The 15,708-nt window shown below is 42.1% G+C and overlaps 1 protein-coding gene across 5 annotated transcripts in view; it reads right to left on the bottom strand.

Moving 5' to 3' along the window:
- LOC134563399 (sodium-dependent phosphate transporter 2-like) overlaps positions 1 to 11,229 on the bottom strand; it is a 54,375-nt gene extending 43,146 nt beyond the window's left edge. For 3 of the 5 annotated variants that reach the window (XR_010083357.1, XM_063421307.1, XM_063421310.1), the window contains exon 1: positions 11,103 to 11,223. The gene's annotated coding sequence lies outside the window, so the exon portion shown is untranslated. Of the gene's footprint in view, positions 1 to 273; positions 1,140 to 11,102 lie in introns of all 5 variants that reach the window. The other 2 variants (XM_063421308.1, XM_063421309.1) reach the window with 2 other exon arrangements.
- Positions 11,230 to 15,708: the final 4,479 nt, after the last annotated feature.

The following is a 15,708-nucleotide window of genomic DNA, read 5'->3' as shown; positions in this document are numbered from 1 at the left end:
ACTATTTTCATTAAAAAAAACAGTCCTTTAACAACTGCTTTTATTCTTCCATCTAATTATATACTGTTAAAGACCAAATATTCAGTCAGTATACAAAAATAACCACAGCCTTTTATTAAGGATAAGACACCAGATAGGAGTTCATAAGAAAAATAAAGATGTTCTTTGCCTGCCTCTACCAGAAATACTTTTCAATGCAGGAAAATACATTTACTTTTTAAATTTTAAATACATATAAGTCAAAGTCTTAGTAACTTTGTATCAGAGACTTACTATAATCAAGTCTATTCACAGCATCATTAAGTTGTTGGACTGCATGGTTAGTATTTCCTTTGAGATACTTCACAGAACAGCCAAGATGTTCAAAAAACTCTCTCTCCAAAAAACCTCTCTCCTAACTCAATACTAAGTAATCTGCATTTATAACCCCACAACCCTGGTAGGACATTTTATCTAGAACATTTTTCTGACCAACAGTCAGATAGAAAAGATAAAATTGATTAATATTTGATTCTGACATCTAAGGACATGGTAAGAACAATACATTAAAAGGTTACTCAAATTAGAGGGCTAGCATTATATTTTTTTCTTTTACCTATGCACCTGTCATCATACTTTCTATGCAAAGGCTGTTTATTAAACGTAAGCAAAACCCCTAACTTCCTATTTTGTAATGGTCTGAGCTTTTCCATATTCAATGTATGCTTCAACAAAAAAGACCCAAATTGATTTCAAATACAAAGCAGCAGCTATCTCATCCACAAATAAAAACTACAGCAATGTTCTGCTCTTCCTAAAACAAGCTTGAAGCCATGATTATATTAAAGACACAGATGTGAGGGGATTTTTCAACTTCCAAACAGACATGCAAGCAAAGCATTACAGTTCAGGGGTGCAGGTAAATGAATAAGCAAGAAAACTATGTGACATTTGTGCAGCATCCTCTCAAATCCTGCAATCCCTTCTAGAAAGTCTGGGTCTACATGACCCTCTTCTTTACTCGTGTTCTTCTTGCATGGCTTGGTCTCAGAAACTTTCCATGCCTGTAACGGAAACTTGAGCCAACTTCTTAAATGTATGATTTCTTCATATCCACTCATCATCCACTTCTGTTTCTGAGAAGCTCCTCATCATGACACCTGTATCTCAAGAAGCAAAACAAGAAACATCACAGGGATGAAGCAATGAAAGATGAATAATAATATGCCTCTGTGTCTTTAATAAAATCCCAACTTTCATTCAAGTTCCTTTTAGGAAATCAGAGTTCCTTTCACAAGGGCAAAGCTTACAAACCTAGTTTGGCAAAATATCACGTGCCACAAATGGGGTAACCAATGCAATCTCCCAATCTGCACCTCTGATCCTGACATGATGAGCAGGAGAAATCCTGTACCAGCTAGCTTTACATACTGTGGAAAATATTATCGGGTGCCAAGCTTGCAGAACTAGTCTGCGGCAGCCAGCTCAACTAAAAGAAACTGCTGACCCATCTGCTGACTTACCCGCTACTGAAAACAAAGCCAGTTATCTTTACCCAGGACTCATTTGTCCAAGTAGAGCTCTAGCCCACAAGTCAGATGAAAAACAAAGATATAAGTAAGCCTCTCCTCTACTTTTCTCATTGCTCCCTAATCTACACAACTTCCACAGCACACAGTTCGTGTTTTTATACATTTATCAGGTACAAGAGAAGACAAAGCTTTCTCTGCATTACAGCAGCTTAACTACAAGGTGACAAAGACCTAAGGTATTTTCAACCTGTCATAAAATTCGGAGTTGGGGTGGAGGGCACTCGCCTATCTGTTTCTGCCATCCAAAACTTGGAATCAAGCAGGCCCAAAGCCAAGAGCAGCACTGTTTAGAGTCTAACAACAAAACAGCAAAGGGGTGACTCATCTGCAAAATGGAGACACAGCTGTCTTGTGTCCAAAGATGCAGCTTAAACCAAATGCCTGCCTTAGTTTTGGCTGAATGCTGAATGAGGGGGTACAGGAGAATTATTTCTGCAGCCTCCACAGCCATGAAGCCTTCAAGGCAGATAAGCAGGCACCAAAACCATTCTGCCAGCCAGCTCTCAGTGAAACAGAAGCATGAAAGCAATTTTATCTCTCCCTTTTAGGGTTAAGGCCACCTCTAAATAAACATTAGCATGAAAGCCTCTGTACCAGAAGCAGAGCAGACCCTACATCTTATCAGCTACTACCTTAACTTCTCAGAATTCCACATCCCATCTAAAATCCTTCTTTATTCTGCAAAAATACTTGACAGCAGTGTGCTCCATATGCATGAAACAGAAAGACAGCGTAGTCCTTCCCCAACTCCTCCCAGTGAAACAAGGCTCATTTTGGCTTTCTTAAAGCAGAAATGAGGGCCAGCTGTAGGGACAGAGTCCCACCAAAGCACAAAGTTTTGGCTTTGCTTCTTGCACATCACAGTCGAGAAGATAACTGAGCCTTAGACCGTCAAAGCAAGAAGCCCTCTAAGAGTGCTCCAGGTATTGCAGAAAAACAACTTTTAAGTAACTGGACAGAAATGTATTTGTTGTGCTGGGATTACATGTCAAAGAAAAATACATATTCCCCCAATTCTGAACTCTTGATTAAGTCCTTACCCTCAAAAGTGCTTAGAAGGCAAACGGTCCTGAAAGCTTGTGTCTGAGTGATCATGCCTGCTACTGAGACATGCTACTGCCTCCTCAGGAAAGGTAACTATCATAGATTTCAAGAGCTTAAAAGCTTTCAAAAGCACTAAAGCTGAGGAAGCCCCAAATGTCCAGCTATCAGGACTATAAAATAGAATTATTTTATAATACATATATATCATCTAATTATTTTACACCATGGTGATTATTAATCTTTTATCATGATGATCACTGTATACAAAAAACAGAAGCCATCATTTTACTATTCCATAGTCATCATAACTCCACATTCTCTCTGAGCAGCAGAAATTAACTGAGGACAAGTAATTCAATCTATTACTGACATCCTCACTTGTTAATCAGATGTCTACAGTCAGCATACACACCATAAAGACCACAAGACATCCAGGCTGCTCACTGCTGCATGCAGAAAGAGAACTGCAGGAAAAGGTTAATAATCGTCAAAAAGATCTGATGCTGGCTGCCACCTGAAACAACTGAGGAATTTTTAGTTTCCTTTTAAACAGACAATTTAGTGGCAGGCTAGTACTTCTAACTTTGATCTTCCTTCCTTCCTTCCTTCCAACACCAGCAGAAGCTCAGTAACAGAAGTTCTGAAACTTTGTAGCTCAGTAACAAAACACAGAAACCTCCCAGAATGTTAACTCAATTACAGTATTTTGGCAAGGAAGCCTTCCCCTTATACCTTGGGGAAAAATCTTAAAAGATTAAACAATGCATGTTTTAAAAGTACACACACCTCAATTATTTGGTGTAACTCTTCATGCACCTAATTGCTTTGAGAGAAAAAATATTCTACAGTAACTTGCTTGCAAGACTGAAAGTGTTCTTTATTTCCCAAAGAAACAATGGTTATATAACCACACTGATTGTCCTGTGCACAGAAATGCAAACTACAAGGCAAATTTCAACCTAATCTCATGCAATGCATAGAGATTTCAGAGGTGCTCAACTCCTACAGCAGACTTGCAAAGTAAGCAACCAAGGCAGCCCCCTGAGCAACACGTCTGGTTCTCAAACATCAGGGACACAGCACATTTTGATTAAATATACCCAAGAACTAACTACAAGGCAGTGAGAAGCTGCTCAGGAACTGTGCTGTTGGGAAAATCAGGGATGCTAACAGCACTGCTGTGTAATGAAAAGAGAGAAAGAAGGAAAGATGTGTAAGGTACTGCAGTGCCACCAAAACCAAGAAAGCTGCAGGAAAGTCTTATCTTCACTAGTTCAGCTCCTCACAGAGCTACCTTTGAATCTATGGAGCAACACAGCAATGCCTTATGAACCCATCACATCTTCCATCTCTAAGTGGGCTGATGGTGACATGTCAGCAGGTAATTCTCAGGATTCATTAAGGGCACTTGGACAACAGCTCTCCTGTTTCACCAATGGGAATCTGGAAAAGCAGACATAGACTGCAGCACAGGTGGCCTCAGAAAACCCTAAAAAAATATATGCTTCTCAAACCCTTTCAACAAGATCCAACCCAGGCAGGGCAAACTAATCACTGGCATGACAGGTCAGACTGCTGGTCCATTTGTTTGAGAATCCTGCCTCCTATGATCAGGACCAGATGCTTCAGAAGGTGGAACAGCTCAAGTAGTGAATAATGATGTAATTCCCCCAAAAGGGAAATTCCTTCCTGACCTCATCAATTAGCATGAAGGTTTATGTGCTTAATTTATTTTTAATCCTATTTACAGCAACTCTGGACATTGTCATTATATATATAAACGCCCAAGCCTGCTTGGAATCTGACTAAACTTTTGCCTTTGGCAATACTGTGGTGTATTTATGCCTAATGTCATTTAAATATCCCTTTCTTCTTGCACTATGGGAACTAGCATTGCCATTAATCACCTCTGTTCCCCTTCCAAGAGCTCCAGCCTGCCTTGCACGATAATTTTCCATGCCACACTATGCTCTGTGACAGGACAGGAGCACAATCTGAGGATCTTTAAGGCAACAACTGAGCAACTTCTATTAGATATCTAGCAACATTTCTTTAAGCTACATTTCTGGGATCTGCAGGGAAGTTAGCAGCTCCACCAAGATTTCAGCAGGTCCTACCCTCTTCTAGATATTGCAAGCTCACTTTTATGATGTTTTCCACTCCAGGGCTGCCACCCTTATAAGCAAGATGTTTTGCTATATGTTCTGCACTTTGAACCCCCCTTCAAGATTCTGATAAATTTACTTAGAATAGACAAGCATACTATGTTCAGCTTTTTAGAGGATGTACAGGAACCTCTCTGAGCAAAGAACTGCCCTTTCATCTCCATGCCTGAATAAACAGGGCCCAAACTGTTGGCAACACCAATCCCATTCTGCTGTTGGCTGATGCTCTTGTGGGCTTCAGGTTTGTCTGTGCAATAACTTTAGCCTATGTTGCTACTTTTGGTCCTTATGGATGAGCTCATGGCACATTTATCATGATTATTATGCCAAATACTTATTAAAGCTCCAGTGCTCTCTGCTGTTTCTGCTCATACAATGTATGCAACATGCATCAAGGTATAAAGCGACACCTTCATTCAGCAAAAGCTTGGTGGGGAAAAAAATATATATGCAAGCAGCAGACAAGAAAGGGAGACTCTTAAAGCACACTTGATGTTCGGGATCCTCTTGTCTCCCTGAAACACAGTCCTGCTTTCAGTCATTACTTGGCTGCATTTTCTTCTCCAAGCCTTTGAAGCTAAAACTTTGGACTCCACGCCACAGGTTCTCAGTCCGAAAGTCCTCAGGAAAGAAAGAGAAAAAGGCTGGTATCTCATGGGAAGATGGCCTCCCAAGGAGATGACAGAGTTTTTACAGCATCTGTGAGAAATACCACAGAGTCATCACTGTTTTACCACAAACGTTGTGATTGCAGGCTTGGAACTGGTGAGTTATGGTAAGAGAATACTTCTTTGCCTCAACCAAAATGAAAATTACACCATTTCATCTCTCTTTAGAACAACCTTCAGGCAAGCAAGAGGGTGAAAGAAAAACCTTGTTCCAGCTTATGGTCCAGAAACAAATGGAGTTCTTTAATGATCAAAATAGCACTAACAGAACTGGTATCAGGCACCATTTTGTCAACAGTTACCTCATTAAATAATCTAAACACATGCAACTTTTTTCTCTATTTGAGTATCAGAGACTGATTAGTCAATAAAGTGATAGGTCTCACAATGGCAGTAAAATTGTATTCTTTCCTTTGTAGGAATTCTTTTCATTGTATTGTATCCTTTTGCGTATTTCTCAAGGACCTCTCCATGCTGTTTAATTACTAATAGTGGTCTTAGAAACTCTGTTTCAGAGCAAGGATCTTGACAATTTCTTTCCAAGAGGCCATAAACGTGTTCCTGTTTTTCTGCCTCACGTGTGTAAAGAGAGTATACTGAACTGGGTACTTGTACAATGCTCTTAGGCAATGCTCAGAGTGATTCAAGCCACAAGGTTCCGAGCACTGCCATACCAGCACTGCCAGGACCTCTGATCAGCCAGCGAGTGGTTTGCCTTTGGCATTCCAGAATGTGCTGAGGTTGAAAGGGAAAACAATAATTATACAGAGCAATTCTCCCATCAGCAGTGGCAAAAGTAATCTCGGAGGCACGGAGTGCAATGCTTTCACCATTTTGGGGTCATTACTGACAGTGAAGTCAAAAAGAAGTGATATTTTCTGTTTGTCACACAGAAACAGACTTTGGGTAAGGAGACTTTTAACAGACTCAACTAAGATATTTCTGGTTGCTAGAATTCTCAATCTGTTGTGATAAAATTAGCCTTAAATAAATGTACAATACAAGCAGTACATACTTTGCCTAAGAAAAAACCCGCTGGCCAATTACAAATCATGTGAACTCAGTTATTTAGATGAGCTAAAAACATCAATTATTCCGAGCCTTATCTGACTGTAGATTCAGATCTGTTTAACAGTAGCACTGCCACATATCAAAACGTATGACAACCCACAGCTCTTTACTAAAGCAAGAAAAACTTCCTGCAAACAATGGTTGCTGCCATTTAACAACAGTCATGAAAAGAGGTAAGAGTGAAAAACCTGTACCTCTGCCTCTATCCTTCTGACCTTTCCCTGAAAAGAAAAAGCAACTCTTCCTCTTATGTCAGTCCACCCTTCCTTCCATATTACAGCAGAAAGAAATGTGTTGCCTTAAACTATCACTCCCTGATGTCCACCAACCAAAGCTATGGAAGATGATAATCTTACATTTTCCCCCTGCAAGGTTTTCATCAATCAGTAAGTTCTGCTCTGTTCTTTCAACCAGTGTCACAGAACCTGGCTCTGTACTGCTTATCACCATGATCCAAGCAACAGCAAAATAGTCATTCAAACATTCTTAGTGCTCAGTGCTAGGCAAAGTTCACAGCAGCTGAGTCCCAGAAAGACATCTGAGAGAAGCACCATAAATAACATCACATGGAGTCTCCCATTGCACAACCCACATACATCTTTCCTGCTCAGGAATTTATGCCTCGCACCCTACGTTGTCAGTCAAGAGCATATTACAAACCATGTTTCCAAGATGATCCAGAGGATATTCTGGAAAGTAATACAGCCCTCCTGTTGGATGGATCTTTTCAAAATACCTGTTCTACTACATTACGAAAATGACAAATGTTGCTATTATCTTATCAAAACCAGGGTCTTTGTCCATGGAGCAAGCTTGTGCATGTGTGTATTTTATACATCATGGATGTCCAAAATCAGTTCCAGCAAGTCTGACAGCCTGGCAAAAAGTGAAGGGGACTACTCCTTCACAGACTTAGGATCTAGGTTCTTCTTCAGATATGCAAATGTAAAGTATTTTCTTGGACTACAGTTTCAGTAAATCCCAAATTTGAACAGCCCTTTTTCAAGATTAATTCATTTTACTGCTAGACTAAAATTAAACCAAATTCTCTTAAAAAACCTCATTCCTAGGCATCTGCAAGGAGAGAATCACTTTTCAAAGCAGTGCCCAGATATAATTGAGAAAGAAGATATACAGCTATTTTATAAAAATGAGATTTTTTTTTCCTGGAGTTTTGCCACAAATTGACTTTGAGGGCTTGGTTCAGAAATTTCAAACTTAGTTTATTGTTTTATTGAGAACTAATTCCTTTTAGCAATTCTGTTAATCTTGGAGTTTGAAGTTATTTTTATTAAAGTAACACCCAGAGTTTAGATATTCCATAAAAAGATCAGGAATTATTTTTATTAAAGTAACACCCAAATCTTAGACATTCCTTGCAAAAATAAGGCAAAGCACCTTCATTCTTAAAAAGTTTCTTAGTCTTTTCAATGCAAACACAGATTTCACAGAGACAGCTGAGCACTGCAAAGTTTTATCAGCCATTTTTTATCAGAGACTTGGGGGAAAAGTAACTAAGGTAGGATTTTTCTGCCTAAAAAAATCATGAGCCTTTGGCTCTTAACAGTACATGTGTGGTTTTGGGTTTTTTTCCTCTCTTGTTGCCCTCTGTTACATAAGAAGTAGCATCAATTTGCACTCCCTGATGTCAGATTTCTCATGAGACAATTGTGCTGGCTCTGGGTTGTTCTGCCAGCAGTCAGTACCTCTGGTCATCCTCCATATCTCTCCCTCAGCCAGCAGGGACTCCCCTTGACCCAGGCAATGCCAATTTCTGGTGGAGCTTGTTAGACTACAAAAAACTGATCATAGCCCTTAACTCTTATGCTACAACAGATGCAGGGCTGCAAAGTAAAGGATCTTACCTCCATTTTCAAGGGCCTGAAGCACTGAAACCTTCTGCTCTTCAGTGGCAGCTCTGTCTCAAGGACAAGATAGAGTGCTGCCTTTTGTTTGAGTGACTACGTTAATAAACAAAACCCAGGTTCCTTACCATGACTATAACACAGTTTAAGTGTTTGAGGGGGAAAGGGAACACCTTTTGATCACTAGTTATGATCTGGAGCATAAGCAACCATGACCAAAGACTCCACTTTGTCAGCAAGCCTCCTCCAACTACTGTTGCTCTTTAGGCATAACAGGCCAAAGACATTATGGATTTAATGACATGTTTTCAAACAATGTGCTGCTTCCCTGTTGAAGAAGGCACACAATGACAATTTTCAATCTCTTTAATACAAAAATTAGGGCTGGGGCAAAATCTTTTTAATTCTTCTAAAAGAGATGTTAAGTTGCAACATCTCCACCTTTCTCCCTGCAGTATGTATAATTTCAGCTTGCTCAATAGCATCGGCACTCCTGAGTTCAGGAGGACTTTAAAAGGAGCGATTAAGCTCATGGAAGTAAGTTAACATGAATAAACTGCCCAGGCAACAGGGAAACATTCCAGAGCCCTGTGCTGTCACCAGGATTTTGGTCAATGCTGCTTAATCATATGTGCAAAACATAAATTACAGAAAGATTCGTCACTGGTTAGAATATTCTCAATTAATAGTTTTGCATTGCACTGAAGAAGCTTCCCTGCAAACTGTCCTCCGATAAAAGCACTGGGATGTTCTCCCAATTTTCAGAGCTTCTACCTCCATCAGCAGTACCTAATGGTACAGCAAAGGCTTCCTCTGTCGGTCTTCTCAATGCATCAGGCAAGTTTGGAAGGGAAGTTTGAGAACAAGTTTAGGACCACTTGAGCATCACTGCTGAAATCCCTAAATCCTGTGGCTGGCTATACGGCACCATGGCAGCTGCTGCAGGATACGCTCTCATCTGGGCTTGGCCTGCACATACCAGTTCATACTATCTGAGCATGTAACACTGGACTGAAACTCAAAATGCTCGTGGCACAGGGGTTGATATTTTCACTACAAGGCCCTCAGAGTTTATGTCTTCTTTAAACACAGACAATCATGGCTTAAATATTTAAGACCCTCTTGAGCCTTGTCACAGAATTTATACAGCTCTATCCAAAAAATTTTGATCTTCTGTGCAGCACTGAGTAAAAATCCTAGCCAGACACATTTTGGGTTACGAGGAGAGAGATGACTTTACCACCACTTAGCAGATTATAGTTTTCACATAAGATTATAGAGTCATGGTTGTAATGCCATCTGAAGACTGCATTTACAAAGACCTGACATTCAGCATTTCACATGGAGACAAAAGAGTGGTCAGATTCTCAAAAACTTTGGAGTTACAATTGAGAGCAACTTGTTAATGATTTTCTGCAGTATGTTACAGATATAAAGTTTTAACTCCTTAGAAAGCCTTCCCTCAAATGCTTCATGTGATCAGACACCACTAAATCTACACATCATAACAGCTTTTTAAACAGTTTTGGGTAAGCTAGAAACAGTTAACCCTGTGCAGCATTCTCAAAAATAAATGTAACTGAAGATAACTTTGGCCCAATTTTTGTTAGGTCATAAACTTTCCCCATCTGAGACATCCAAAATTTTGCATGAACACAGTTCCATGAGAGTTTGAGAATCTGCTCCCGTGCATGCCTACAAGCCTGACTACTAAAAATGGATGCAAAAAAAAAAAAAAAAATCTGTTGTCGCTCTACCCTATCTGCCTTTGCTTTTAGAATCATTAATTAACAGGTAAAAATCAGTGCAGACATTTCAGGTAAAATTTCAAAAGCTGACTCCACCTTCTGTCCAACACATTCTTAGAACAGCGCGACACTTGTACTGTATGGCTGAAAACATAAACCCCCCCTGCAGAACAGGGTATAGTTTCACTGGGACAGAACTTCCGTGGCTGCACTTGTCAGGAAAACAAACCGCGACCTGCCCTTCACTCATGGCTCAAGCAGCATACTTCGAACACCCTAGCACATGCAAAAGGCACGGGCCCTGGAAAACTTTTTGCTTTTTGTACTTCTCCTTACAAGCTTTTTGTTCTGGATAAGTAACTTTGAGATGCCCGTGCCACTGCCTCAGGTCCATGAATACAAACGAAGCCGCACGCTGCTCCAGATTTCTAAGCTTTTCACGGTACTTTCAGCCGAGCTGAGAGGCAAACCGTGAGATTACTATCTGCAGTCCGAAAGACGGCTGCGCTGGGTAAGCGGCAAGGCGCGGGTTCATTCTGTCATGCTGCTCCATTGAAGCGAGCGGAGCCGCACCAGGCGGCTGCGGCGGGCAGCGGCGCCGGCGGAGATGCGCTTTGGAAAGGCTTCGTTCCCTGCCTGCCCGCCCGGGTGGGCAGGGCCGGCGGGAAGGAGGGAGGGCTCAGCTGTGCGGACAGTCACGAGCTCCCGTGCCGGGACATCGCTGCGGCGCCCGCGGTGCGAACCCGGGCACGGGACACACGGGGAGCGCTCCCGCGGAGGACGGAGCGGAGAGCCCTCCCGCGGGAGTGCAGCCGGACCCGAACACCCCTTCCCCGCCCCCGACCGTGCTTTCTCCTCGGGGGGCCCCTTCCCGCCTCGCTACGGCCCCTGGCGAGGCGCCCCCTCCTCTCCCCTGGGCGCGGACGGGGCGCGGGGGCGGCGGGTGCTCGGGCGGCGCGGCCCCACTCACCGCCCGGCGGGCGCCTCCGAGCAGCGGCGGCGGAGGCGGCAGCAGCGGGAGCCTGCGCGTCCCGGAGACGGAAGCGCGGGAGGACGTGAGGTCGTGCGAAGGGGAAACGGCGCCGTTTCCGGGGGATGGAGGGGGATGCGGCCCGGGGATTTCCCCCGCGCCCGGGGTGCTCTGCCGGGCGTGTATCTCTGTGCCTCGTAAACTCACGGACAGAGTAACGTGGAAAGGACACGGCACCGGCAGTCTCGGGGCTCCGCGCCATCCCCGCTCCCTGTGGCCGCCAGCCCTCGGCTTCGCGGAGTGACGCCGCTGTTTTCCGCAGTTACACGCGAGGAAGCTGGCACATGGAGCCACCTATTACCCAAAGGAGCCTTTTCATGGGACAAACCCACTGGGCCTTCTGCCACTCTCAGTTCGGCCCAGGTCACGTTTTACATTCCCTACATGTGAAATACAAAGTTATGTTTCGTGTCGGGGAAATGAAGAAAATCTGTGTAATTGTAATTGTAGAACACGGCCAAGGGACAGTTATAACGATGAGTTCTAATAAACAACCGAGGAAAGCATAAAAGAAAGTGTAATAAACGCCAATGGCTTGTTTTAGAAGTTTATGAAAGTTTAATAAAAATAAAATGGTTATAAAAAATAGTAATACAAATATAATAATAAAGGTTAAACAATTTAGAGTTAGGACAATTAATAAGACAATAACAGCAAAGAGTTACAGCCCGGGCTGGGTCCCCCTTCCTGGACCAAAGTGAGCCAGGAGAAGGACTCATTTAAAAGAGACTTTACTCCTTAAGAGGAGTAACCTCATGATTATGCATATTTTATTTAAAACAAGAAATTTCACCTGGTACTTGTCAAAAACTTTCTGTTAATCCCCAGGTGCCTTTGAGTCTAAGTCAGGCTTGAAGAGGTTGTTTCTGTTGATAAGGAAGCTATAAATCCCTCTCCTCTGGAAAATTTAGGGGTTTCTGTAATTGTTATCTCCATGCCAAGAATTTCTTGGTTATCTTCTCTTTTTCTTGAGCTAAAAAGAACATCTCACACACACAGTTTCTATTTTAATTACTAAAGCTTAATGTTAATTACAAAACTACATTTACTATATTATTCAAATGTTAATACGGCATAACTTTTCAACCTAGCATAATACATATAGTAAATATCTGCGTAGAGACATATAATATGCATTTTTCACAGAAAGTTTTTGAATAAATCTTTTGCTTGCAATTACCTATTATAAGTCTCAAGCTATTCTGGAATAAGTGTCTTTTAATTATAATTTTAGAAGCTTGCTTTGTATTAAAGAATTTTAAACTGTAGTTTTAGAATGTAAAAAGCCTTTTAGACAAAAGAAAGAAGTAAGAAGGGAGCCCAGGCCTTTCACAGAAAGTGACAAAACATCCTGGACACGAAAGAAAGACTTCAGCTTGCTGATTTATAGTTCCTGAAAAAGGAAAACTGAACATGACTATCAAAGATTGATAGACCTGGAAAACAGAAGTTGGACCCCACATCTAGAAGCTAGACCCTGCCACTTAGAAAACATATCCTAGAAGTACATCCTGGAATATTGAAATATCAAAATAGATCACAATAGCCTATAGAATTGTACAGGACAAAATATAAATTTATGACTGTTACGTATTGAATTGTGATGTTAAAACTAGAAATGGACACTGCTAAGAAAGCTTACGAATATGTATGAATATAGCAAATAAAATCCCAGCAAGTCCAGCAATCGATAGGCAATTGGAAGGGAAAATCCTTCCACCGTACCCAGCGCGCTGTCTTTGCTCACACTTTACCATGTTAATTAATTAATTATTAAATTGAATTGCTGCTTGATATATTGGCCGTGTAAGCGTCTCATTTCTAACAATTTGGTGGAGAATGCGGGCATCTCCAATCCATTGGGGGAAGCCCCTGATCTCGGGGAGGCGCCCCACCTTGCAGGCTGTTGCCTCAGGTGGCCCTGAGTGACTGGGGAATCTTTCAAGGAAAAGGAGATCCTTGAGGTAAATTGTGAGCAAAGGATTTTGAGCTCCCAGATAAGACTGCAGTAAAATTCACCTGTAATAACTCGTGCACATAGACCCAGGCGAGAAAAGGAGGCTGTAAGTATTGCTTGGTTAGGTGGGCTAAGAACGGGTACACACGTGTGAAAATGTGAGTGGTGTGTGTGTGTGATGTGGCCTGGCCACGAAGTGATTGTATAGTTCTTCTAACCTCGGTTCTGTTTCCCCGCGAGGGGAGCAGCAGGTGAAGGAACGAAGCGAGTGGAAGTAAAAGGAATTCTTTTATATAAAAAGATCGGGGGCTGGATGCGGCAATAGTTGGGGAGGATTTCTTCATAGTAAATCAGAGGCAGGAAGCGGTACTGATTGAAGGGACTTTTTACTAAAGAAATCCTAGACAAGTGAGAAAATAGGAAGGCCTTTTATTACTGAAGTCAGAAAGAGTGTGGTCGAGGCAAGTGAGGGAATACCTGTTTCTTAGGATGGGTCAATGCCAAGTCAAGGACCATGGGGTTGGTATAAACCAACAGGAAAATAGAAGTACTAAAGGTACTGGGAAAGGAGGGAGCTTTTTACCACAGGACAGTCCCCTGGGGTTAATGTTAACATTTTAGGATGAATGTAAATCCAAGAAAGGAAAAACTAAAGAGAAAATGATACAATACTGTATGATAGAATGGACTAAAGAAATGATACTACCCGATAATTTTTACTGGCCAATATACAGGTCATCTGAGGGGTGGATCTGTCAGGCCCTGAATGCCTGTATAAACAAAAAAGATCCAATTAACCAAGAAGAGAGCGATTATGCTGCTTTATAGCACAGGTCCTGGCCTTCTCCCCTGTATGCTTTAAAACCAAAAAGGAGAAGAATCCGTGGGACCCCTTAGACCACCTTCCCCCCCCTTATCTACCACAACCAGCTGCCCCACCAGAGGTGCCTAATCCAGCACCCCCAGCACCTCAAACCCCTATGGCACCGCTTGCACCTCAAGCCCCTGTTGCTCTGCCTCTTCCTCCAGATTCACCACTGTCTCGGTTTGAAGGAGAAGTGAATTTTTCAGAGTTGTGGGCAAACCAATCAATAGTCAAGTTTGAATGTTAGCATTTTTTAGTAGCCACTGAGGGGTTAGACACGCCTCTGAGGACACAAAGAGTTAAAAGCAAGGACTCTCAGAAAGTCTGCCTCTTTTGGGTTCCGGTTTCAGCAGAGAAACTCTCCTCTCCCCTGCTCAGCTTTAGGCTGAGTGGGGGAGGGGAGCTACGTGGCTGAGCTGAGGAGAACCACACGGCCGAACTGAAGTAAGCTGGGGCCCCGGGGGGGGAGAAAGAATAGACAGAACTAGAGCTGAGCTGGCCCCATCCAAGATGGAGGGGTGGAAAACTGTAGAAGTGCCTTCCGTGTGTGGGCACGAGGGGTGGACCCGTGTTTTCTGAAGAGCAGTCTGTAGTGCGAGAGAGGCTCTTCTCTCCCTTGCTGAACTGAAGATTAGTTTTTTTTGAGTAGTGATTGTTTAATTTAAAACCCAAGGGTTTAGTCTATAGAAGGTAACGTGTAGGGGGTGGAAATTAGGAGAAGAGAAGAAATGTTCTAGGAAAGTTTCATTTCTGTTTTGTGTGTGTGTTTAGAGTTTTCCTTTCTATTCCTGTTCCTATGTAATGTAATAAAGTTTTGTTCTCTGTTTTCAAGTTTTAGGCTTGCTCTGCTCTGTTCTTGACCACATCTCACAGTAGCTCATTAAGAAAAACATACACTCATAGGTGCCTTAACATCTAGCCATTGCTAACCCATGACAACCACCTGCACATAGAAGCAGGGAGACAGTTCGGGCAGAAAGGTGCAAGGACAGTGATGATGAGAGCAAAAGGGGCCAGTTGTATCCATTAAGGAAGGTACTGATAGTAAGATACCAAGGGGAGGGGGGGGGAACAGCTATTATATATCAGTACCACTGAACACTAGGGATATGAGAGCCTTTAAAAAGGAAATGAGGATGTCTGATAGACTAGATCAGTTCCTGGGGCCCAAAAGAAGCCACAATTAAGCTATTAAACCTCTTAGAGAAAAAGGGTTTGAAAGCTTCAATGTCCAAGTTGCAATTTGTAGAAGCAGAAATGAAATATTTGAGTAATTAGTTAAGTAAAGGAACAAAGAAACTGGACCCCGAATGAGTATCGGGCATACTTGCCTTACCTTCTCCCAGAACAAAGGGAGAGATAAGACAGCTGGTAAGGCTATTAAACTATTGTAAGCAGTAGATAAAAAAGTATAGCCAAAAAGCAAAATTTTTATATGAGAAGTTAACTGGACAACTGATTCATGATTGTTTAGAGCTAATTGAATTACAAACTAAAGTAAGACCAGATTTAACTGAAATAAAATTATCTGAAGGGGAGAAATATTTCATCAATAGCTCCTCCAAAGTATTAGAAAGGAAGCAGAGGTCAGGATATGCAATTGTAAAGGGAGGAAACATGTCGATACTAGAAAGGAAAAGGTTAAGTTCCAGCTGGTCCACACAAGCCTGGGAGTTATATGCGTTATACCAGGCTTTAGAACTGTTAAAAGACAAAGTGGAGAC

Source organism: Prinia subflava, chromosome W, assembly GCF_021018805.1.
Source record: "Prinia subflava isolate CZ2003 ecotype Zambia chromosome W, Cam_Psub_1.2, whole genome shotgun sequence".
Lineage (NCBI taxonomy): Eukaryota > Metazoa > Chordata > Aves > Passeriformes > Cisticolidae > Prinia > Prinia subflava.
The sequence above is the reverse complement of the archived record's forward strand: the minus strand, read 5'-3'. Positions and strand labels throughout refer to the sequence as shown.